Raw genomic sequence first — 26,924 nt, forward strand, 5'->3', positions numbered from 1 at the left:
TCTGTGTGTGTGTGTGTGTCTGCATGTGTGTGTGTGTGTGTATATGTGTGTGTGTCTATGTGTCTACCTGTCTATGTCTCTGTGTATGTATATCTGTGTGTGTCTGTATGTTTGTGTATGTGTTACTTTCTGGCCGTGCATCTCTGTGTGTGTGTTTGTGTCTGCCTGACTCTCTGTGTCTGTGTCTGTGTGTCTGTGTATTTTTGTGTGTATGTCTCTGTGTCTGTATGTCTGTGTGTGTATGTGAGTGTGTGTATGTGTATGTGTGTCTGTATATATATATATGTACATATATATATGTGTGTATGTGTGTGTTACTGTCTTCTGTGTGTGTGTTTATATCTGTGTGTCTGTGTGTGTCTTTGTGTGTGTGTGTCTGTATTTCTCTGTTTGTTTGTATGTGTGTGTGTCTGTTGTGTGTCTGTGTGTCTGTATTTCTTTCTCTCTCTCTCTCTGTGTCTATTGTATGTCTATGTGTCTGTATTTCTCTGTCTCTCTCTCTGTCTCTCTCTCTGTGTGTGTGTGTGTGTGTGTGTGTGTGTGTGTGTGTGTGTACTACTATCTGACAGTGTGTAAGTTGCTGGCCTTTTGTCAGGCATTTTCTCGTTTCTAGAATAGCCACAATCATAGCAAGCACTCACTGAATTCTACCTTGAAATAAGATCCTGGAGTTCTTTACCACGCACCACATTTTCCGTGCTTCACGTTGACTTACTCAGCCCATACCTGAGCACACAGAGCTCTCAGGCGCTGCCGCCAGCAGCTCATTCTCACCAAGTCCCGGAGTTTGAAGTCTATCAAGTTCTCTCTGGATCTCAATCAAGGAGGACAAACACATTTGTTTAAACGCCAGACTGCAGTGATCTCCCCTCCCCACCCCCAGGCTCCTGGGATATAAAGATGAATGAGTCAGACTCTGCCTCTAAAACACCCGCCACGCAGCGACAAGAGAAAACACATCGTCGGCTAGAATGCGATGTAAGGGGTTGCTTTACACCAGTGTGGCAAGACCACCGCAGTATGAGCTCAGGGAAGGAAGAGCCAAGCTGTGACGGCGAGGAAAATCCCATAGACCATTCTGTGTCACCCTATGTGCACGAGCAAGTGTAAGGCGGGCAGATGGAAGAGAAATCATCCAGGCGGGGACCATAATTCAGTGTACAATGTTAGAGATGGCCAACGTGGATACTGGCGTGAATAATTTCAGACTGAGGCTAAAGGCGATCTGCACAGGTAATTGGATGTAACCTTCAAAATGGAAGCTCCCTCAAAGCCCCTGGGACTTCTTCCCCGTCTCTGCATTTCTGCAACTTTTGATGAGTGGACTCTGAAGACAGTGTGGGCATCTGGCCAACTTCTTTGTAAGTCTCCAGATGAGGGAGAGGGTGCACAGGCTCTTTGTCCCTGGCTGAGTTGTTCCTGGGCCAGACCCCTGGGAGGTGTGTCCGAGTTCTTCCTAAACTAACTTTCCTGAGACCTGCCAGCAAAGACAGTAACAAGACCCCAAGACACCTGGACAGAATCGCACTCCCACACACCCAACCTTCCCTTTCCTTAATAATGCTCAGTGGGACCACAGCTCTTTCTCTCTAAGACAGAACAGTAGTGCCACCGTGGCTGGAGAGAAATATGTGCTAATGCCAGAAGAGGCAGGGCCTGGAACAGTCGTAATCTCAAGGATCCGAGGCAGGCTTGACTAGCCCACGAGAGAGACTCGCATAAGCCAAGTGCTTGTTGGTCCCTGGCCGATGGTGTCAATGCTTCTCACTGTGGTTCTCGGGTCAACAGCAGCAGCACTGCCCAGAAGGTCAACAAGAAATGTCCAAGGCTTGGATCACATGGTCAGACCCTGACTGCTACACCCTAGCCCTGCAGTTCTTGGTTTAGTAGAAAATTTGCCTTTCTGATGACTTCTTACATGGTGCTGATAATTCTGATGCTATGGTTCCTTTTGTTTTGAATTGTCATGTGCAAGCACGGGGTGAGGAGCTAGCAATTAAATCCAGTCAGAGACCTGTCTTTGGCACCAGTTTAGCACTGAGCTTAAAGCACGTTCCTTTGAGTTCTAATGAGAAGCCCTAAGGGCCTTCTCTCAAGTGCCCTAGGTTGAACAGATTTGGTTTAATTTCAGTCAATGGGGTCGTCACTGTGTGCCCAGAAGATGATACAGACAGAGCGCAGGTTCTAACTGGGAGAATACGCTAGGGTTAGAGAATATTCGTTGACTGGCATGGGAGACACATGAGAACAGAAAAGCCCGGAGTTATGAACATCAAATTATTTGAGTTTAACATGCACAGGATTGTACCACCAGGGTGGTAGAGAGGACAGGCTCCTCCTTTGTGTGGGCGCTCACCTACTGTTCTCTTGTAACAGGCAGCCATGTGAGTAAGAGCCTGAGTAGTGAGCAGTTTGAAGGAAACCACATTTTTTCAGACAAAACATGGCAGAGGTGCATATGAACTGAGTGCATGCACAGGACCTGTACAAGCTCAAGCCAGACAAAATCTGCATGGAGACAGGGAAGTGAACGCAATTCTGCCCTAGCCAAGACGCTACTCTCAAATAGTAGTTAATACGAGAGAGGGGGAATCAGTTCTCTACAATGGAGCGATACTGAGTACATTAACCACGTTCCAGGGCACCACCCATGCTCAGGAGCCGTTGGCAAGAATAAACCGAACTCCATGGTTTCTAGCGGGTTTTTGTTTTTGTTCTTTCAGAGAGAGAGAAAGAACGTGAAATTGCATGGGTAGGGAAGAGGCGGAGGATACCAAGTTGATGCCATAGAAAATCTTCGGTAGAATCACAGAAGGACATGTCCCCAAACTAAGGAACAACTTGCCCATTCAGCTACAAGACGTGCAGAGAACACCAAAAGACAGGACCAAAGGGAAAGTCCCTGTGTCATATTACACTTAAAAACTCTAAATATGTAGACATTGGAAAGGTATTGAAAGCTTCTCGAGAAGATATGTGTCATATATCGGGGAAACTCATCGGTAACAACAGCTGACCTTCCCATGGAAGCTTTAAAAGCTAGATCTTGGAGCCGTGTACCCCGCGATTTAGAAGACTACAGATGCCAACTCGAACTGCTATACCCAGCAAAACTACCCGCTCTCATTGACCAAAAAAAGAAAAACTTGCCATGATATAAGTTGGTTAAAGGAACTCATCCCCACCAAACCAGGCCTATGGAGAACACTGGATGTGATCACTTAGATTGAAAAGAGGAGAGGGCGTAACAAAGAGGCCATGCAAAGACAAGAGGTCAAAGGGGAGCAGAAGGCAGCGGCCAACACAAACCTTTTCATAATAACTGTTAGCGCCCTCAATACGCCAACCAAAAGATGGAGTTAGATGAATGGATTGAAAAGCAGGAGCCTCTGTTTGTTGGCATCAAAACCCTCATCTTACCTTCCAGGAAAGTCACTGCCATCGACCCAAGACAGAAAAGTTATTCCGACGGATGGGGAGATGGGGCCATGAGGCAGGCAGGTATCACTATCCGAATGACCTAACGAGATAAACTTCGAGCCAGAATCAACCAGAAAAGACAAGATCAAGAGAACAATCATTTTTATCATTCAGATAAAAGCCAAACAGAAACGTGGGAGTTAAATGATATCATAAATCAAATGGCCCGCCTTATATCTATTGAATAAGATAGATATTATCACCTATACCACAGAACACACATCTTTCACACGGCCCCACCCTGTCCTGAAAGTCTGGTAGTGAGGGCTGCGGGAACACAGGAAGTCATAGTCTTCAGTGGTGTAGCCATGGGAAGCTACCTGTGCTCTGGTTTCGTCTCCTTGCTCGAGGGGTTGGCCCTGGTTAACAGGTCACAAAGCAAAACCTCATCCACAAAAGCTAAGAGAGGCAGAATTAGCCTGCCCCCCTCCCTTCCCATCTCTCTCTCTCAGTTTTGGAGAAACCGACCCTACCTGGTACCTTAATTTCAGACATTAGATCTCTGTGACTGTGAGGAAATACATTTTCATTGCTTTTATTTTTTAAAAAAAAGATTAAGATAAGTTAAATCTCGTGAAGACAATCAAAAGCTTTTAAACGCCCATCAACTTTGAATTACAAAAATGCAGGAACGTCGCTTGCTAGATAGGTAACGGGCTTTTCGCCACGGTTGCTCAACTGACCAAACCCACCCATTATTATTTGTTTATTCGCTTGACATCCCGCCTGCACTCCCCTCCCTCCTCTACCCCCAGTCCCGCCCTTACCCCCCCATTCCACCTCCAAGAGAAGGGGAGACACCCTCATGGGTGTTTAAGTCCTCGGTGCTTTGGTAATGCTTTATCACATCTCTAGGAAAACACTTCACAGAGCAATGGACTATTACACAGCAATGCAAAAGAACAAGCTAGTGACACACACAGTAGCATGCAAGTAAACATAAAAAGATCGATCCACAAAAAGTACGCGTTATAAAACGCTACTCATTTAATATGCTGCAGCTGTGTTTTCCAGTGACAGGAAGCATATCAGTAATTGCTTCAGGATGGGAAGAGTAATAAAGGCAAATAAGGAGTTGATAAATAAAACCAGAGGGCAGGGGAAGTGCTCAGCGGTTGAGAGCACTGACTGGTCAGGCACACGCACACACTTTGAGGCACAGCCATTGCCTCTCGACTGTAACTCCAGTTCCTGGGGAATCTGACAACCTCACAGACAAGCCCGCAGGCAAAACACCAATGCGCTTAAAACCAAAATAGAGAAATCATTTTTTAAAAATGATTTTAAAGAGACGCAAGGAAACTGCGTGTCCTGGGGAGGCTTTCGACCGGAGCCATCAGATGTACCATCTCACCGGCAAGAGGGAATGGGTGAGTGGAATTAGAACTTGATTTGGGATGGAGTGGAAGTTTCCGTTGATTTGGGGCTATGTCTGTCCCTGAAGGGATAAAAGTCTACGTGGTGTGAGAAGAGGGAGGAAACTGAGGTAAACAAGGAGGGCTACCGTGAAGGAAACGGTCCCAGACTCTGGTCTCTTCTGGCCACTTATCCTGTAAGCAATTCACACTAGCAGGAAAGGGGTGTTCACCTAGGCAGATTAGGGGCTCTGGAATGTTCTTCTACCTAGGACCATCTTCCTGTACACATGCCAAAGTTCCTACTTTGCTGGGAACGCTCCCCGTTGGCCCACTGCTTCTCTAAGGCCGCTCCTCCTGAGAGTCTGGAAACAAAAAGAAGCAAGCAGACCTTGGTCCTGATGCTTCTGGGACTCATAGGCACATTGGCTTCCACACTAATAGTCACTATCATTCGACAGTTGTTGGGGGTTTTTAGTTATTTTGTTTTTGGCGGTTTTTTTTCCTAAGTCAGAAACTTTTGAAATTCAGAACAAAAACGTTTATCTTTACAGAAATCTTGAAGTCGGATTTTTCAGGCCCTCTTTTGAAACTCAGAACAGAAGGTAGAGTCTGCTTTGGGGCTCCCTCTAAAGGTCAACGGATGTTTTATAAAATTAATAGAGGAACACAAGGAGGCAAAGTCTTCAGAAATTAAACTTAAAATTTTATATCGTCCCTTTGTTTCACCAATGTGGAGGTGGCAGGGCCCGAGGTGAGCTAGGCCTGAGCTGATCCCTGTCCCACATCTATGATGTCATAGCTGAAGTCACAAAGTGTTAGGAGGCAAGGGTCAGCAGCAGAGGAAGGTTGTGATATGGGGTTCAGAAGGGAGGAAGCGTAAGGGGAAGGGTGTGGAACATGGTCAGGTGAGTTGCTGGGCTGCTGGCCTGGTCTCTGATGGTGTGGGATGGTGAGGAGGGGTTGGCAGGAAGAGTAGAACGGGTCCCCACCAAAGGCAGGCTTGTTCCTCATCTGGGTTTCTGCTTTGGCCTTGCAGACCCAAGCATGTTGACTGTGGGTTTTCCTTCCCCCTTTTCAAAGTGATTGACAGCAAGAGTTGACTGACCTCTGCCCAGGTTTCTGCCCTTAGCAGATGACTGAGTCCGAATTCACCGTATGATCCCTTCTGTTGTTGTCTTAGGTCTTCTCTCAGATCAAGGAGTCTCTAGCCAGCCCCCTTCCTACAATGTTAAATACGATTTCTTCAGGTCATGAAGGAGAGCTTTCTTTACACATACCTCCCCTTTCACACACACACACACACACACACACACACACACACACACACACACCATGACATAGGTTCCTGTGCAGAAACGAGTATGTTCTTACCGTGTGCCTAAGAGTCTCCTCTTATTTATTTCAGGACCTGAAACTGTCTCCATCTTCAACTGCAGGGGCCTGGCCATCCCAAAAACAAAGGCAGGAATGACATCTGAGCAGCAAAGAAGGTAGTGTGCACCGCCCCCACGCGGAAAGGCCCTGGGCTTACACTGATCTACGGGAGGAGAAGCAGCTCCCCGCTCCCATCTCCATCTGGCTGTTCCTAGGGTGTGGTAAATGAGGACATATTGTGTCCCCCTAATCTTCTCGGTAGAAGGGACAACAGTCTTTCCACTCTAGCCAAGAAGGTGGGCTTGCTCTGCCGTTCCTCCACGGGTCGTCTGGGCACTTCATCCTTTAAACACTGATCATCCCGGAGCCAATGCTCTCCGAGCACTTTGTGTCCTGCCTAGTGGGAATCAAAACCATGTTTCCGTATTGGAGATAAGGCAAGTGGTTTAGAACACTGGCTGTTCTTCCAGAGGATCTGGGTTCAAATCCTAGCACCTGCAAGCTAATTCACAACTTTCTGTAACTCCAAAATCAGACACCTTCACGTAGACGTGCATGCAGGCAAAACACTAACACACATAAAATAAAAACAATATAAAAAAAAATACATGCTTCCCTTGGAATAGGATAGAAAAAGACAAGACAAAACAAAAAGGGCATTTCTGTTAAATAAAAGGTGCTAAGTGGGAGACCTGGGCGATGTTAGCTAAAACGAAAAGAGAAATAGAGTTTGCTTTTATATATCAAGGAAGTTTCAGGAAGAAACTGGCACTTGGCTTAAGTCCTTAAAGCATGTGACAGATGTTCTGGGACAAGATGTGGTATGAATTAGGACAGAGAGAGAGAGGGTCTCTCATGGGCTCGTAACTGCCTGTCCTAAGAGCTCTAGGTGGTTAGATTTGCCGAGATTGAGCAAGGAACTGAGAGGCTGAAGCTCTGCAAATAGGAGAGGTGTCTCCTGCAGAGCTGCTGACACCAAGAAGCAATGCCAGGTGTCGTATAGTTTCATATGAATGTTGTTGTTGTTGCTGTTGTTGTTGTTGTTGCTGTTGCTGTTGTTGTTGTTGTTGATGATTTATTGGCAATAGAAGAATACAAGACACTGAACAGATAACACGAATCACAATGTTTGGAATGAACTTAACCGCTGCAAAGGCCTTCCTATAAGTCTCCAAACCCCCCAGAACTCAGGTCATTCCCCTCGTTTTATAGATGAGAAAATGAACTTATCTAGGCAAAGAGATTTGAAAAAAGACTAGAATTGTGGCCCAAAGTTCCACTCTTCCAACTGTAATCCGCTCTCCTAGAGCTCAACCACAAAGCAAGCAGGTTGTAGTAACTAACACACTGACAGCGATTGAAATGCTATGGTGGGCAGGCAGATCTGAGTCGGAATCCAAGCCTTTCCCGGTGACCAAGCGTGTATCACAGCCTGATCTGCTGCGCATGGAGTGGGCCTTTCACATACTCACACTGCAGGCACAGGGTGTCCGCAGACAGAACGCAGGCCGGGACTCAGTTCATGAAGGCTCAATCTTCTTCTGAGTCCCTGTCATCTTTGTTGTTCTAGCTTAATGTCAGCACAAACACATGTGCACACACACACACACACACGCACACACAGAGAGAGAGAGAGAGAGAGAGAGAGAGAGAGAGAGAGAGACTTGTCCTACTGTCCCTACCGAGCATGATTAGTCACCATCTCTGTATCTCTGTTTAAAAGAATTTGGATTAAATATCAACATGAGATGGAAAAAAAAAAATGGCTCAGTGTTTAAGAGCAGAGACTGTTCTTGAAAGGACCCAAGTTCAATTCCCAGCATCCATGTCAAACAGCTCAGTCACTGTAACTCCAGTTCCAAAGTGATCTAATGCCTCTGGCCTACACACCACACACAGACACACACACCACACACAGACACACACACCACACACAGACAGCACACACACACACACACACACAGACACGCACACACACACACACACACCACACACAGATATGCACACATACACATACACCACACACAGACACGCACACACACATACACCACACAGACACCACACACAGACACCACACACACCACACAGACACCACACACAGACACACAGACACAGACACAGACACACACACAGACACACACAGACACCACACACACACAGACACACACACACACACACACACACACACACACACACACACACACACACACACAGACACCACACACACACACACACACACACACCACACACACACCACACACAGACACACACACATACCACACACACACAGACACATACACACACCACACACACAGACACACACACACACCACACACACACACACCACACACAGACACACACAGACACCACACCACACACAGACACACACACACACACACACACAGACACACACAGACACACACACACACACACACACAGACACCACACACACACAGACACACACACACACACACACACACACACACACACACACACACACACACACACACACACACACACACACACAAACAACACACACACACACACACACACCACCCACACAAACAAAACACAAACACACAAAAACAAACACACACACACACACACAAACACCACACACACACACATACACAGACACCACACACACACACACACACACACACACACACACACACACACACACACACACACACACACACACACACACACACACACACACACACACACACACACCACACACACACACACAGACACACACACACACACACACACACACACACACAGACACACACACACACACACACACACATATACACCCACACACCCACCACAGACACACACACACACACACACACACACACACACACACAGAGACACCACACACAGACACACACACACACACACACACACACACACACACACACACACACACACACACACATAGACACCATAGACACACACACACACACACACACCACAGACACCACACACACACCCCTACATATAACTAAAATAAAGTGCCTCTATAAGCAAAGCCCCTGTGGATCCTAATTTGTTCTCTTTACCCCTGGAGCACAGAACACCGAGGGAGAGAAGGAAGGGTATTTTAGGACAGGGCCGTGGCTTGAATAGGAATGAGGACCAGCTGTGCTCAGATTCCATGCAGGAATCGTGTGAGTCACCTGTAGGAATCCTAGGGCGATGTCTGCCCTGTTCTATCCTAACACGTACGTGCTCATTAAGGGTCCTGTCTTACGCAGAGATCTTCTGGGCCTCAACATCCTTTGGGGATCCTTCGCTGTCCTCTGTGTCCCCAGACTTCTTGAGATTACAGGCTTTTCCCTTGGAAAAGCTACTTCTGATGACAGGGACAGTTCAAGCAGGACCCAAGACAGAGACAGCAGGGTCCTCGGGTTCTTAACCATGTTTTCCCCTCCATTCACCTTCCCCTCTCTTTTCAAATCCTGTCTGAAGGGCTCTATCCAGAGGAGCCCGAAACAGGTCTAGGAGGGAATGGCCTCTTCCTGATCATTGCCAGTCCCTGGTTCTTGTGTCACTCCTACACAGTCCACACAGGGCCAGAAGATCTGAATGGACTTTATTCTAGTCCCCTCTCCAATCAGATACTACCTACCCCATCCTCAGCCCCTCCCTCTCCGGGGTGACGCTGGCGTTCACGTAGTACTTAGGAATAAGACCTTATTGGACCACAGATGCACTACTGAGGTTTGGCCTGTAACTCACTTCATTTTGACTCTATGCCCCTGTACTGCACCACCCTTGTATTGTTCTGTCCCTGGAATTGTACTTCCTTTTTTTAAAAATTTATTTATTATGTAAATACACCATAACTGCCTTCAGACACACCAGAAGAGGGCATCAGATCCCATTACAGATGGTTGTGAGCCACCATGTGGTTGCTGGGACTTGAACTTGGGACCTCTGAGGAGCAGTCAGTGCTCCTAACCACTGAGCCATCCCTCCACCCTGGGAATTCCACTTCCTAAGAAACAACAAGGAAAACAAGAGCTTCAGTTCTGCTCCCCGGGGTGAGCCAAGCCTTTTTCCAGTTCTTCCTCAGCAAACCACCCCAACTCCATCAGAAGTCACCAAGGAAAACTAGAACACACTTGGGGACACAAAGACTGCGGTTTTATAATTGCATGTGCCTCCTCCAAGGGGGCCTACGCAGGTCAAAGACGAGAGTGGGAAGCGGCTATATGGGCAGGAGAATGGTAGGTACCACCTTCAGCACAGCGGACCCGTGGCATTCTCAACGTTCTATATAATAACCCGGCATACGCAGCAAGAGTTCCGGGGCAGCAGGGGGCGGAGGATAGGAGATGTAGGGTAACGAGTATTTCTAAAATTTAAGAATTCCCACTGGTACACTGGAATTGGCTTGTCTTCCTCATAAGCTTTCTTTATTTTCAGCACATCCATTGAACAGACAATAAAGCCCCGGGTGAGTGAGTCGGCCACATGCGCTGGTTTTGTGGGGGCTCCCGGAGTGTGGGGGGAGAAGAGAAAAACTGGGTGCCAAATCTTATATCTTTGGGACGCATAGGCTTTGTGGTTTGGGTCTTTGAGAGACCGGTAGGTCACCTAGTAGCAAGGCCAAGTCTCAGTTCCCACGCCTGGTGGTTCCGGGCCAGGCTATGGGATGTTGCTAAGGCAGGTAAATGTGAACGGCTGCTATTGAGGCTCTCAGCTACCTGGGGTGGGGGTTGGGGAGGAATAGAATATCTTCTAGAATGTCACCTCAGTTCCAAGAAATATCTCTTTACCCACCGCTTACGTGTTATGTCAGGCCAGATTCTTGGAGAGTTGGGATAATGTTTTCAAGACTTGTCTGTTGTTTCAACAGGAAAAAGATTTGATAATCACTGAAACCCTGTGGGAGCAGGTAAGTCCACGGGTTGCTTTTGACAGCACGGGGACATGGGAGAAAGGGAGGGGCTAATTTTGCTTCCTTTAATGATGAAGTCACTCTGAACCATCCCGTCCCTTTCACTCTCTGAGCCCCAACGCACCCCCATTCCTGTACAGCTCTGTGCAGCTTCCAACACCCACCATTCTGGCCCTGTCAGGAGTCCCATTTGCGGTGTTTGGTTTCACAGCTGTTGAACCCCTCAGTGCTAAGGGGCCACCACAGACTCGTCAGCGCAGCTTTGGCCTCTCCCGTGGGCTCAACGTGCGTGGGCTCAACGCGCCGCAGCTGTGCTCTGATCCCCCACGGTAAACGTTGATGGGGCTGCATTCCCAAGCCAGTTTAAATGATTTAGATGTTATCCACTACCTCCATCTGCAAAGGTTTAAAAGAAAACTCAGGTTGGAAAAGAATGCTGCAGATGAGCCCCAGTTCCGAGTTCTCTCCCTGCAACAGCCCCTGCAATAGAGAGATGGAACCCCGTGGAAAACTATCTCCAAGATACAGATTGAAGGAGGACCTTCTGTCCCCAGGGCCACGGATAGAAAACACTCCAGTTAGCGGAGGTCTGTGTAACGGCACATTTGAGTACCACTGTGTGGCTACTGATGGAACCGCTGTAGTTTTAATTTCCCTGAAGGCTAAAAATGGTAACACTGTTTGAACTGTTTACTCGACAACATTCTGTTCCTTCTTTTGAGAATCGAACGTTCAGTCTATTAACCATTCGTTGACTGGGAGATTTGGGAGGGTGTGGTGTTTGGTTTTTGCTGTTCTTTGTGTAGATATCAGTCCCCTCTGTTGTGTGGTTGGCAGACCCTTCCCCTCATCCTGTAACCGCCTCTTCACCCTGGAGACCCCTTCCCTTGCTGTGCAGACTCTGATGCATGTAACACCCTTTGTCAGTTCTCGCAGTGATTTTTCTGTGCTGCTGGAGTCCCTTCAGAAAGTTTCTACCTTTGACTAGCTGTATAATTACTGTTTTTTATTTGTTTTTGTTTTTTTTCAGTCAGGCATGTACGCCGGGCTATTCTCAAACCAGTGACTTCTCATTAGTGATGCTCAAGGCCAGGGGGATGTGGATTGACACACCTAAGGTCCTGAAAGTAAATAACTGCCAACCAAGATCTCTAGATACAGCAATGCTGTCTTTTTTTAATTAACAGACAAATAAAAGCAGATCAAGACTCTTTCTGTTTTCAAAGTCCACTCACTTTATACTTATATTTTAAGAAGATTGTTTTGATCCTTTTGAGACAGAGTCTCTCTATTGAGCAGTTCTGAATGGCCTAGAATTGTTTATGTAGACCAGGCTAGCCTCACACTCACAGAGATTCACCTACCTCGGCCTCCAGAGTTCTAGGATTGAAGGCATGCACCACCATTACCAACTTATATAGAAGAATTTAATGAAGTTTTCTTACACTGGGGATAATTCTCCCAGAGGTCGGTTGTAGATTATCAGATAAAACTCAAAGGCCAGGTATGGGATAACACCTCCCAAGTTGTTGGTCAGAGGTGTCCAAGGAGCCCCCCCAAAACAATAAAAACGATTGCCATGACCCCCAGAACCTAATAGTAAAACCCCATTGCTGAAGACCATGTTCTTTGGTCACATGACATGGGGATAGCAAGTGAGTGCTTACCAGGAAACTTCCTGAGTGGCTAGCTTCCGTAAGATTGGGAAGTGCTGTAACAGCTGCTAGGGGGGAAAGACAGCAGCAGTGTTAGCCAACTGTGAACCCTGTACGCTACAACTCGAGCAATGTACCAAGGCATGCCTGCCTGTGAGTGCAGAAGCAGCAGGTTCTGGCCGTCTTCCCACCTGAGGGTACCCAGCTTGGTGGTGTGTTCACACATCCTGCTCAGCCTCTCTCTCCAGCTTGACGTGTGTGTCGGTTTGCATGAGAATGGCTGAAGTATCCACATTCTATGCTGATGCCAGTAAGTTAGGAATGTCAGGCTATACATCAGACCAAATGAGCAAAGTAACTATATATATATATATATATATATATATATTGTGTGTGTGTATGTATATACACATATATATATACTTCATCTCAAAAAAATCAGAGCTTTTTGCAGCTCTTACAGTATTATTAGCTTTTCCTAAGTCTCTTGATATAATTACTTAACCTTCAATATGCAGAAGGAGTTGCTCTGCATGTAGAAACTGCTGGATTTATTCTGGATAATTCAGAATTAACTTATATTTGTTACAAGTGTGACAGGCAATCCTAAGTAGAAACTATTCACCATAGATCACCCACATTAGGTCTCACACAGGCTTGCCGGGTCCAATGTGGAAATGTGTTGGAAGCCTCAAAATTTCATGAAAAACAGCATGTTAACAGCCAAGGTTCAAAGAAAAAGAATTCTCTCACCTGCCAGCAAGCCAAGGACATTGTAAGGAAATGTCTCACTTATTCCCCCGTATAACCAAACTCTATTGCCTGCAGGGAGTAACCCTAGGGACACCAAAAGAAATGAAATCTGGCAGATGGGTGTGTCCCATTTTGCAAAATTGGGAAAACTAAAGTCTGCACCCTACCATCAATACATGCTCAGGATTGCAGTGGGCAACTGCTTTGAGTTCTGAGAAGGTTGATTGTGTAATTACACATTTACTGGAAGTAATGGCTACGGTGGGGATGCCTATACAAATCAACGGACAATATCTCTGCATATGTCTCCGGTAAGATGAAGCAATTCCTTACATATTGTAATATAAAGCAGGCATACCACACAGGACAGCCGGTTGTAGAAGGAACTAATGGCACCTTAAAGGAAATGCTTAGAAAACAAAAGTGAAGGATAAAGACCCTCCCCCCGCAAGGATGGACTACATAGTGCTCTGTTAACTTTAAATATTCTGAATGTTAGCAAGAAAGGAACAGCAGCAGCCGAGAAAAACTGGGTTACACAAAAAAAACTGTGTCATTAAATCAGCCTATGTACCGTAGGGATGTGTTAACATCAGAACGGAAGCCTTTGAAAGTTTTGTGTTGGGGATGCAGATTTGCTGATATTGCCACAGAAATGAAAGGCTGTGGAAACCATCAAAACCAACAAGATTAGAACTGAGCAGAAGAGGTCTCCGGAAAACCTCGACCACTGACCCAGATAATGCTGATTTCACTGATAATGTCTGTGTTTATAATGTCCTGCTACACCCAGCATAACTGACAGCTTAAAGCAAAAAGGGGGGAATGTAGTGAGAATTTTGCTCTGGAATTTGGGTTTCTTAAAAACACACACACACACAGAAATATAAGATTATCTCTTTGTTTTAATCCCGGGTGTGGAATAGGGAGCTACGTTGTAACTGCTGACGATGGTTTATTTGCTCATGCTCTAGCGGGGACATAGTTTTGCCAGCTGCAGATAGTTTCGGTGACTGGCTGTGTGATGTTTGAAATTCTGGAAACTTTTCAGAGGGTAAATGCTAGAGCCCTGAGAGGAGGGGTAGGTGGTTGTTGGTCATTCACGAGGGATGGGGGCAGGGGGCGAGGTCTGTTTGTAGTTGTGCTCAAAGAAGAAAAAAGAAAAGAATTAGATTCAGAGATCTCTATCTCCCCCACACCCCTTTCTATCTTTCTTTCTCTCCTTTCTAGTGATGGGGGTAAACCTAAGAGGGTAAATGAAGGGAGGGGGAAAGGAGAACCACAAAATAGCAAAGGGCAGCTACAAGCTCTCTCTCTCTCTCTCTCTCTCTCTCTCTCTCACACACACACACACACACACACACACACACACACACACACAGATCTAGTGATGGGGTGAAACTGAGGGGATAAAGGGTGGGAAAAAGAATAACCACAGAGTAGTACAAAGACAAGCTACAATGGCCCACATAGGCTCATTCGTTTGAATACTTGGTCTTTAGTTGATGGAACTGCTTGGGAAGGATTAGGAGGTGTGGCCTTCTTGGAGGAGGTGTGTCACTGGGAAGCAGGCAATGAGGTTTCAAAAGTCCATCCTATTCCTCTCTCTCCTTTCCCCTCTCCCCTCTCTCCTCTCCCCTATCCTCTCCCCCCTACCCGACCTGTACATGCAGATCAAGTAGTACTCTTAGCTACTGCTCCAAAACCATGCCTGCCTGCTGCTGGGCTGTCTACCATGATGGCCATGGAGTCGAACTCTCTGAAACTTTAAGCCCTGTACAAATTATTTCTTCTAGAAGTTGCCTTGGTCATGGTGTCTCATCATGCCAATAGAAAAACAACTAAGACATTGTTCTTAGAGTGCTCATGGGCATGGGGGTGTGGGATGGATACAGCACCTTCCCGGTACCGACCATTGACCTCATGTGGTGGTTTGAATGAGAATGGTACCCTTAGGCTCAGATGTTTGAATGTTTGGTTCTCAGTTTCCTTAACATTCTCCTCCCAGCCCAGGTATTTTTAAATAGATTAATAAAATTCAGTCACCACATGCAAAAATGATAACCTAGAGATCTATGTAGAGTTGAAGTCATTGGGAGCTATTCCTGGGGCTAGAAAGCCCTAGTAGGCACACTGCACACAACGTAGCAATCAGGTTATAATATAACCTGGGAGGTTAGGTGACTTAATTTTCTATATAAGTTCCCTCTAATAAAGTGATACTTTGTAATGCTAACCTTTTTCCCCCTGTCAGGTGCTAATGGCCTTTAAAGGAATACAAAAGGAGGTAAGGTTATTTTGGTTTTCTAAATTCCCTGGATTTTAACATTCCTTTTTTCTCCATGCCTTGCTGAGATGTGAACCCTTTCCAAGGTTTTCATTTCAAAGTTTTATATGACTGACTTGTCATCCTAAGCAACTGAGACGAGAAGAACTCCCTCTGAGAAACTATAGTAAAATACTGGGGAAAAGATGAACTTACCTGAAATTCTCTCAGCAGAAATTCTTGATCTGGCTATATGAAATGCTGCTCAGAGAATACATTGAGGAGACCCCCTCCAGGTAGCATGATAAACTGCCCTGGGAGGTAGTCTGCCTATGAACTGCAGGAGGTGCAAAGTTTAGCCCAGGTTTAAACTTGTGTTCTCTACACAGAGTTCAATTTCTTTTCTAAACACAGATCAAATGTTTCAATGTTACACTGAAGCAAGCACCATACTGCTTACCTTTCCCCAGAGCCTAGCCTGACCGAAATGCTGAAGTGTCTCAGATCCTACTTCACCATCAAGATTGCTTCAGTCCCCAGAACAGTGTCCCTTTCTGTGGCCCCCGTAGCCACAACATTGTCCTGCTGTGATGTCTGGAACTTCCTCTCTTGAAAATCTTAGCAGGCTTTGCTTCTGACTGAGGTAAAATAGACTCTCAATGGAGATCAGAAGCCTCACAGTTTCACCGGGTGTGTCGTGTTTTGTTTTGTTTTGTTTTGTTTTGTTTTGCCTCTGGGGTCAAGACACCTTCTCCCTACCTAGAATTTCAATCTCCCAAGACAACAGTCTCCTGCAAACAGAACCCTTTTTCACAGAAGTGAGACTTGTGTGTGTTGGCTTATAGCTTCTCCAAGTGTATGTGAAGTTAACAGTCCATCTGTTCCCCCATCCCTCTCTGGTGCTTTCTCTTGCAGTCTCTTCCCTGATAGATCCTTCGTGTTGGTTCAGATAAGATAACCCAGCCATGGTGTAAGGGAGATTGTTTGAACACAAATGCTAAGATAAATCAAGCATAGTGCTGGAGAGATGTTTCTGCGGTTAAGAATGGTTACTGCTCTCGGCGAGGGTTCCCAGCACCCACAGGCAGCTAACAAAACTGTAACTCCAGTTCCAGGGGTACCGCACCCTCCTCTGGCCTCCACAGGCACTGTGGGACACACCAATACACGCTGGAAAAACAATTATACACATAAAAGAAAGATAAATCTTTTTTAGGAAGAAGTCAAGCAAAGGAGACCATGAGCGGTGGGAACTGGGACAGTCCTTATTTCTTACTAGACAAAGCTCAGACCCGCACTAGAGCAACCATCTGGGTGCCTTGCATGAGCTCAGGAGGACCAAAATGGCCCACGAGCAGCTGTGTACTCTGCAGTGAGTACAAAGGACTTGCAAAAGGCCCTTTCCAAGTCTACAGAGAGTCACTGATGTCTCATGAGGAAAGCAAAGGGGGAGAAGAAAAGTCGAAGCAGAAAAGCGGAAGAAAAATGTTAAGCTCATCCGTATGTGCTGCTGGGATGTTCAGAAATCTCTACATGCTTTAGGCACTCAGAGTATATGGGCCACATAGTGCATATGAGGCATCATCTTAATCATAAACAACATGGGCTCTGCTGCTAGGGAACATAGAGCTTCACTCCCACATGTTTGTGCTTCCCAAGTACACATCTGACAGCCTCTACATCTGACCAACCTGTAGCCAGCACACTGAACATCCAGGGAAACCAACCGAAGTCTCTGACCGCCCAATCCTCCTTCTCTTTCAGCTTCAAGAAGATGCTCGGACTCGAGGTAAACGGAGAAAATGAAAAGGCCTGGATAGGGAATGAGGGATGGAATTTGAGGGTAAAGAGTTGGCCCCAGAGTCTCATCTGACGATCTGCTATCTGGATCACAGATGGACTCTGGCTTCCTTCCCATCAGGCTGAGCCTGGCTTTCCCGGAAGCCCCTTTCCCACTCCGTGCAGCCTGGTCACCGCTTTCTTGGTTAACACTATTGCCACAGAATGTAGCACTAATGGCTCATAAACCACAGAAATGTATTCCTCCTGGTTCTGGAAGTTAGAAAGCCCCCAGAACAATTTAATTTTATAATGGGGTCCAGGCAGGTCTTAGCTGCCTCTCCTCTACTGACCAGAACCAGGCTACTTTCTGGATCATGTCTCTCCTTTCAATTATTTTGTGGGGGTGGGGGTGAGGGTGAGGCATAGCGGAAACAGGACAGGCATTGTCTTTTATAAAGACACTAATCTCACTAATCTGAGAACTCTGGTTTAGGATCTGACCACCTTCCAAAGCTGTACTTCCAAAAACCATCACGACAGGGATTTGGCTTCAGTATACGATTGTGGAAGGGCCATGTCCTTCCGTTCAAAGCTCTTGGATAGTAATGAAAGGATCTTGAGGCGTAAGGAGTGACTCTTGAGAGACTGAGAACTCTTAGTGCTCAGTCAGGTGTGGTTCTTTGCAATGGAGAGGCCATGCATGGCATAGAACAGCTTTTCCCGTTCTCTGGTTCTGTATGAAGGGCTTAGTAGGGAAGAGAGATTGGAGAGGTTAGCATGGAATTAGGAACCAAGTTACAATTCTTTTAAAGATTTCTGTGTGTGTGTGTGTGTGTGTGTGTGTGTGTGTGTGTGTGTGTGTGTGTGTGTGTGTGTGTGTGAGCGTGTGTGAGTGTGTGTGTGAGTGTGTGTGAGTGTGAGTAAGTGTGTGAGTGTGTGTGAGTGTGAGTGTGTGAGTGTGTGTGTGTGAGTGTGTGTGTGTACCTTCAGAGGCCATCATATCTGCTAGAACTGGAGTTATAGATGGCTGTAGGCTACCCACTGTGGGTACTGGAAGCTCTGGTCATCTGAAAAGACAGCAATTGCTTTTAACCACTGAGTTCTCGCTCCAGTCCAAACTTTAGTTCCCAAAATATACAAGTGTCTGGGGTTATCAACAAAGACACACTTTGGGTTCTTCCCTCTACTCATCCAAGAAGAGAACCCATCTGTTGTGGTTCCACTCTATTTCTGTACTTATTCCAATCATCCAGGTCTCTTGCTAAGGGGCACAATCTTATGCAAGAGTCCGAGGGCGGGCTTGAGTTCTTAGGATCCAGATCTGTCTCTCCTGTGATACCAAAGCTGCTAATCTGTCAGGATGAAATGAAATTAGTTCAAGGGCCTCCAAATGCCATGAAAGGGTTGGTAGGCAAGGGGGTAATATCCTGAAGATTAGGCGGGGAGGGGGCTTCTCCACAGAATAGAACTCATAGAAGTTCAAATCCTGGGAATATTTAAATAGTCTAGAAAAAAAACCCCTCTGATCTTTCTTCAGGCCTGGTCCATCAAGCCCACTCTGGAGCAAGGAACTATGGTCTGGTAGAATCCATTGTGAGATGTTGGCACACAATATTTTCTTAGACAGTGAGCTCTAAGGTCAAAGGACAAAGGGCGACACTTACCCCTACTTGAAGGATCTTCTCTAAGCAAACTTGATCTCTAAGAAGTCATTGTGAGCCACGGGAATCCCTCTATGAATACCCACACTGTGAAAAGGTGGAGCTGGGGTATAACAGCTATTTTCCCAATATCCTTAAAGAGAAATTCTACCTAGCATGCACAAATCCCTGGGCTCAATATTTAGCACCATGTAAAGCCTATAATTTAAGTACTCAGAAGACAGAGGCAGGAAGAGCAAGAGTCCAATGCCGTCCTAGGATACATCATACCCTGTCCCAAATAATATAAAATCCACAGACTGGGGAAAATTCCGTCAGTAACATACTTGTCATGCAAGTATGAGGACCTGGGTTCAATCCACAGAACCCACGGTGCGTGGTTGCTTGTGCTTATAACCTCATTGATGGAGAGACAAAGATGGGTAGATCTTTGAGGCTTGCTGGCCTCGCCTAACTTGATGAATTCTAGGCCATTAAGGCATCCTGTCTCAAAAAAGCAGGGTAGACAGTGCCTGAGGTTGACCTCTGGTCTACACACACACACACACACACCACTTCTTTCCCATAGCCGAAAGAAATGTTATAAGAAGTAAGAAACCAAAACTGACCCCTCCAGTGGCACTGTGTGAGAGTGAGGTAGTTGATTGGCCAGCACTGACTGAGCAGAGATTGACAGAGTCACAACTATCTGGTGCCACACCTACACTCCTCTGACAAATCTGTTACCCTGAGTCTACTCCTCCCACACTAGACCCTTAACCAGAAAAGTGCGCTTATCAACTGGGGAGACATTTCCAGATCTCTGTAACAATTTCCTTCCTCAGGCATGAGCAACCGCACTGTGACATTCATACCACCTGTACTCCCCAGGACTGGGTAAGTGTCCCTATTCTAGCGATCTGCAAAAGGGATGGCATCTACCTGGATATGGGTGTGGTGGCCAGTCATGTAGCTAGCTATGAGCCTGCCTTCAGAAGCCTACAGTTGTAATCCGTGCTCTCCTGAAACAGCTCTCCTGATCCTCCCTCGCTGTCAACTGAAGGTGACTGGCAAAATTAAATTAAGGCTTTCCTCCCCATCCAGAGCCCCCATCAGAAATTCCCCTGGACCTCATCAGAACAGATTTTGGGAAATTCTCCTCATTGAACTGGGGAGCAGGCTTGAAACCTAAGTTTCTCTGTGTCTCTCATATGACGCCAAAGCTAACAATAAAGACGCAGGAAAAGACAGGGAGTCAGAAAGAAAAGTCATGAAGAATGAAAGGGAACTCAGGGCTTCCTTAGCAGGTTATAAAGAAAAGGAGGAACACTTGAGAGTCCTGTGCCCCGACACTGGACACATTTCCACAGAACAGACTAAGGAGGAAGATCTGCCCTCCTGTTAGGGACTTAATCTAAATATCAAGAATGACTTCTAACCATGGCAGCCGGAAGGGTTTTTAGCAAGTAGTAAAGAAAGACTGTAGCATCATGCTTTGTGTCAATGTAGAGATTTTAAAAATTTACCTATCTGATATGTTTCAGGCATGAACCTGCCTAAACCAAGAACTGGAAAAGGTGAGCCCTCCCCCTCCCCAGAACCATAATTTGTTCCTTTCAGAGCTCTGGCCTCACAAAACCAAGCCACTACCATTTATTCCCTGGGACTCTGTGCAAAGGCCGAGTCAGGCAAGTGCTCTACCACTGAGCTGTATCCTCAGCTCTCTTCTGGGATTGTTCATTGCTCTCACGAAGTTCCCCAGCCTGGCCTCGAATTCATTCAGTAGCCTGGGCAGGCCTTGAACTTTGGCTCCTCCTGCCTCAGCCTTCTACGTGGTTGGAGTTACAGGACTATACACCCATGACCAGCAAAGGCTTTTAAACAGCTTTAACTCGGTTGGTCCTAAATGTGGGAGGAACACTGATAAGCAATGTCATTACAGTTTAATTATCATACATGGAACAATTGTGATTGGCCCAAACTTTTCTAAACCTGTCATCTAATCTCCCTGTTCCTCTGAAGCAAGCCAGAGGCATTTTCCTGGTGAACACTTGGCTCTGCCGAGTCACCCCTCTTAATCCTAACAGCCCCCAAGGGCCTTTAAACCGTGAAATTGGAACCTCGGAGTCAGTGACGCCTGTCTCTGCTGATGCCAAGGTCCAGAGACAGTAGAGAACGTGATAGAGACCCAGAGAGTTGTATCTCTCTCCTTTATGGTCTACCAGTCCTCTCATTTGATGCAGAAGCTTCACGCCTCCAGATCTCTCTACATCCCAAAATAAGAATCACAGCTCAAATTCTGGAGAGTAATCATCGGAAGCCCATTCCTACACACCCAAGGATACAACCCCGTGACCAGCCAGCCTTCTACCTAGACTCTAAACTTTGTCATCATGAAATGTCTCCAGTGTTTCTTCCAGGTATCTACTCAAATATCCTTCCCCCTTCACTGCCTACCCTCCCTGACTATCCTGCTATACATAGTGGGAACCCAGACTTCCTGGGTACTCTTGGGACAACATGGCAGAGAACTATCTTGGCAAGCAGGTGTGTAGTCCAGAGCAGAGGAACGAGGTTGAAAAAGAAAACAGGTGAGGGCAGGGCTGGCCCATGTTGTTCTGATCTCTGTGGTCAAGAACTAAAGAGAAGGTGCCAGGCATAGATGGTTCTGTACCGGAAAGAGTGTTCTAGAATCAGAGGGAAAAATTGGAGGTAAAGATACACAATGGTGAAAGGTTCAAACACTAACAAACACAGAGTCCACAGTTCATTTACAGAAGGTATTTTGCACTTCTCACATTATTTGGGAGACTTAATCCAGTATCAAGAGTCAGACGCTAGACAGACATGCACAATGGGTGAAATGTGTTCTCTGACAGTTTCACACAGCATATAACAACTCCCTCTCTAATCTTCCTCCCACCCCCTTATGATCTGATCCTCCCTAAAGTCTCCCTTCCCGCACTCAGAACCTTTTTGTCTAGGTTGTTGACGTTCTGTGAAGATCCAGTGAGTTTAACCAGAATCACCTGTGGGATCGCGGGTTTGGAATTATCTCTTCTGTGGGTGCTAAAGAAAACGACTGCCTCTCCCCAGAACCCATCGGTAGACAGTAGTTCAGTAATGAGGGGTAGGCTCCATTCTCCCCAGTCCATGACTGGTGGTTGGTAGACTGTGTAAGTTCACTGTAGGCAACCATAACCATCATGAAGTCGCGGCTACATTGGCTGTGTCAAATGGACCCATGAGACGGTGTCTCACAGCCCTTCCTCCTCTTCCAGCTCCTACATTCCTCCCCTTCCTTTTCTGCCATGTTCCCTAAGCCTCAGGAGGGTGTGGTATACATGTCCTGTTTAAGGCTGTGTACTCAACTGTCACACTATCTTTGAGCACCCTGAGTGGCCTTGTGTGACCCTGAGTGACCACAGTGACCTTGAGTGACTATGTGTGACCCTGAGTGGCCATGTGTGACCCTGAGTGGCCATATGTGACCCTGAGTGGCTGTGTGTGACCCTGAGTGGCCCTGTGTGACCCTGAGTGGCTGTGTGTGACCCTGAGTGGCCCTGTGTGACCCTGAGTGGCTATGTGTGACCTGTGTGTGACCCTGAGTGGCCCTGTGTGACCCTGAGTGGCCATATGTAACCGTGAGTGGCTGTGTGTGACCCTGAGTGGCCATGTGTGACCCTGAGTGCCTGTTTGGGACCCTGAGTGACCTCTGTGTGACCTGTGTGTGATCCTGAGTGGCCCTGTGTGGACCCTGAGTGGCCCACCCTGAGTGGCCGTGTGTCTTTGCATTCACCACCATACCCTGCAGAGAGACTTCGCTGATTAAAGGTGAGAGTAGTGTTTATCTATGGGTAAAAAACATAATATCTAAAGGGCTCAGCTGCCTTCAGATTCTATTTCATAATAGGGCTGATGGAACCCCCACAGACACTACTTAACCAGCAAGCCATTTCTCCAACCCTCTTAACACTCTTTACCTCAGGCGCATCTGACTCCTAACCCCACACACGGAAGACTTTCTCAGATGCTTGCCCTCCCCACGGCCTACCCTACAGCTTACAGAGAATCTCCCTCAAGACACAGACTGAGTTGTGGGTGGTGGGAAAAAATGGTTTCATCTGCCTCAGTCTTAGTAGGGTGACTGTATATTTTCTTAAGTGTCCCCCTTCAAATATTTTTGTCCTGTTTCCCCAATAATCAAAATAGATGGAGATTCCAATATCCAAATATAAGATTGCATCTTTCAAAAAACATGAGTCAGTAAGCTTTTGTTATCTCTCAGAAACCCACTTTTTTATATATTTATGATATTTATTTTTAAATATAAAATGCATTGTAACTGAATTCTTTTTTTTTTATCTTTATTAACGAGTATTTCTTATTTGCATTTCGATTGTTTTTCCCCTTCCCGGTTTCCGGGCCAACATCCCCCTCCCCTTCTACATGGGTTTCCCCTCCCCATCCTCCCCTCCCATTGCCGCCCTTCCCCCAACAATCACGTTCACTGGGGGTTCAGTCTTGGCAGGACCAAGGGCTTCCCCTTCCACTGGTGCTCTTACTCGGCTATCCATTGCTACCTATGAGGTTGGAGCCCAGGGTCAATCCATGTATAGTCTTTGGATAGTGGCAGTCCTGGAAGCTCTGGTTGGTTGGCATTGTTGTTCATATGGGGTCTCGAGCCCCTTCAAGCTCTTCAGTCCTTTCTCTGATTCCTTCAACAGGGGTCCCATTCTCAGTTCAGTGGTTTGCTGCTGGCATACGCCTCTGTATTTGCTGTATTCTGGCTGTGTCTCTCAGGATCGATCTACATCCGGCTCCTGTCGGTCTGCACTTCTTTGCTTCATCCATCTTACCTAGTTTGGTGGCTGTATATGTATGGGCCACATGTGGGGCAGGCTCTGAATGGGCGTTCCTTCTGCCTCTGTTCTACACTTTGCCTCCCTATTCCCTGCCAAGGGTATTCTTGTTCCCCAGAAACCCACTTTTGATTCCGATACTTAAGCAGAAATCTTTCCCTTTGGGGCGGGGCCTGCTCAGGCACAGTCTGTGGGAAGAGGTAGCTTCCCTTGGGTGTCTGGATAGAAGCCTGAAGCTGGTCACATCACCAGGAGCACGCCTCCCACAGCGCTGACCAGTAAATTATCTTCCAGGGCCTGGCTCAGTTACCTGATACTCAAAGGCTATGACATCATCCTTGCCAGAACCTATGGGCAGCGATTGTGAACTTGGACATCACCCGAGAGCCAGGCACATGCTAACTGCCAAGCAAAGAATCCAGCAGATAAAAAATGGAGGAAATAAATGTGATGTAAAACAAAGGCCTGCTTGGTCCTCCCTGGTTGTGGGATGTGAGGACAGAGCTGGTAAGTCACGGCTCCGTGCAGTGGGAGAAAACCCAAGACACAGTTCGTAAACTCACTTGTGGTCTCTTATTCATCCTTGTGGGGCTCACCGACCTTCTCTGTGAAGTGAAGGGGTGTCAGGAGTGAGGGATAAAGGAGGCCTTCGAGTCTAACACGCCATGACTGGAACAGTCTCAAGGTACCCGTTCCAACACAGTCCCCCGGCCCGTGGGAGGACCACCTAGTCCAACAGAATTCTGTAAACTATAATTTTGTAAATATGAATACGTGTGTCATGTGTCTGGAAAGACAGCTTTTATTTCCCTTCTGAACAGACTCTGAACAAACAAACACAGCACATTAAATAACTCGGCGACAGAGCACGTAATCCTAGGAGTAAGAATGTGTCACACAGCCAGTACGACAGTAACTCACTAGAGCAAGATAGTAAGTTCCTGAATTGTCCGCTTCCTTATATGCTGACCTGCTGTTAGTTAAGTGCAGACTTTTAACTCGTTCATTAAAATAGGATTACTAGGGGCAATTGCGTAACAGTCGTCAGAAATGACTGGGTTTTGGCTAAAAACCAACACCGGATGCAGAAATTCTGTTTTCATATTAGTTTACCAGTATTTAAGATATGCTCTGATCCTATTTCTTTTTTTTTTTTTTTTTTCGGAGCTGGGGATCGAACCCAGGGCCTTGCGCTTCCTAGGCAAGCGCTCTACCACTGAGCTAAATCCCCAACCCAGATCCTATTTCTAAAAGCAGAAAGTCAAAGGACAGCCTCTGATGGAGGAGGAAGAAGAGGAGGAAGAGGAGAAGATGAAGAAGAAGAAGAAAAGAAGAAAGGAACCAGCAGTGGGTGAAGGGCAGGAAAAGCACTGTCATGGGGTGCTGTGATAAAAGGATATAGTGTGAATAGACAACGCCATAATAAAACTCATTGTCCAGTCAGTGCAGATGCTAGTGACGATTTGAAAGGATTGTCTGCCTCGGAGATCTATACAAAACTGCAGCCTTTCTCTGCAGTGAGAGAACATCAGTATTTCATTGCATTTAAAGGTGTAAAATATTCCTGAAAATAAAACCAAATGACCAGAAAAAAGGAAGAAAAAAACTACAGAGGCATCTATACCTGACTCATACTGGAGTCAGACTCTGATTTGTTTAAGAGAGAACAAAACAGAGGGTGTCTCTCTCTCTCTCTCTCTCTCTCTCTCTCTCTCTCTCTCTCTCTCTCTCTCCTCCCCCTCTCTCTCTCTCTCTCTCTCTCTGTGCCAAAAATAAGCAGATTGGGAGCAAAAAGAAAAAAGAGAAGCTGAGAAAATTGTCAGTAAAATACAACATGATGAAAATCTTTTAGAAAACAATGAAGTCTAACATGTTTAGAGGCTCAGAATAGACTATAGGACAGAAAAATGCAATTTCATATAAACCAAGGTAAGCAGAAGCTGAGATAGATAGATAGATAGATAGATAGATAGATAGATAGATAGATAGATAGATAGATAATAGATTAGATAGACTGATAATAGATAGGTAGATAATAGACAGATGGTAGATAGATAGATAGATAGATAGATAGATAGATAGATAGATAATCAATAGATTAAATAGACAGATAATAAATGGATAGATTAGATGACCAATACATTAGGTAGACAGATAATAGATTAGGTGAACTGATGATAGATAGATAGATAGATAGATAGATAGATAGATAGATAGATACTGACAGATAATAGATTAGACAGATAATAGATGATGGATAATAGATTAGATAATAGATATAGATAGACAGATAGATAATAGGTAATAGAGATGGATGGATGGATGGATGGATGGATAGATAGATAGATAGATAGATAGATACATAGATACATAGATACATAAATACATAGATAGATACATAGATACATAGATAGATAGATACATAGATACATAGATAGATACATAGATAGATATATAGATAAAAACAAAGTAAGGGACTTGTCTGGTAACACTGAGGTCATAGAAAATAACTAATGCCTTTAAGGCTAGGGAACCAGACTGACAGCTAGACACCTGGTGCGCTCTCTCTCTCTCTCTCTCTCTCTCTCTCTCTCTCTCTCTCTCTCTCTCTCTCTGTCTGTGTGTGTGTGTGTGTGTGTGTGTGTGTGTGTGTGTGTGTGTGTAGTAGCTAGAAGAAGGTGCCAGACAATGCTGACATTGGAGTTACAGGAAGTTGTGAACCACCTAGTGTGGGTGCTGGGTACTGAACTCCCATCCTCTGAAGGGGCTGCACACTTTATCCTGAGAGTGCAAAGGTCTGTGGAGCTGGAAAAGGACTCCTTGCCGCTGTTATTTCTGAGAGACA

The 26,924-nt window shown here is 46.0% G+C and overlaps 1 long non-coding RNA gene across 1 annotated transcript; it reads left to right on the forward strand.

Annotated features, from left to right (window-relative positions):
• The first annotated feature begins 5,705 nt into the window (after window positions 1–5,705).
• On the forward strand, window positions 5,706–24,541 carry LOC116890237. Its single transcript, XR_004386531.1, has 10 exons — window positions 5,706–5,743; window positions 6,244–6,328; window positions 10,647–10,677; window positions 11,080–11,118; window positions 15,784–15,816; window positions 17,560–17,584; window positions 20,063–20,114; window positions 20,762–20,794; window positions 21,461–21,637; window positions 24,374–24,541. It is a non-coding gene; the product is annotated as an uncharacterized LOC116890237 (long non-coding RNA).
• Window positions 24,542–26,924: the final 2,383 nt, after the last annotated feature.

Source organism: Rattus rattus, chromosome 1 (genome assembly GCF_011064425.1).
Source record: "Rattus rattus isolate New Zealand chromosome 1, Rrattus_CSIRO_v1, whole genome shotgun sequence".
NCBI lineage: Eukaryota > Metazoa > Chordata > Mammalia > Rodentia > Muridae > Rattus > Rattus rattus.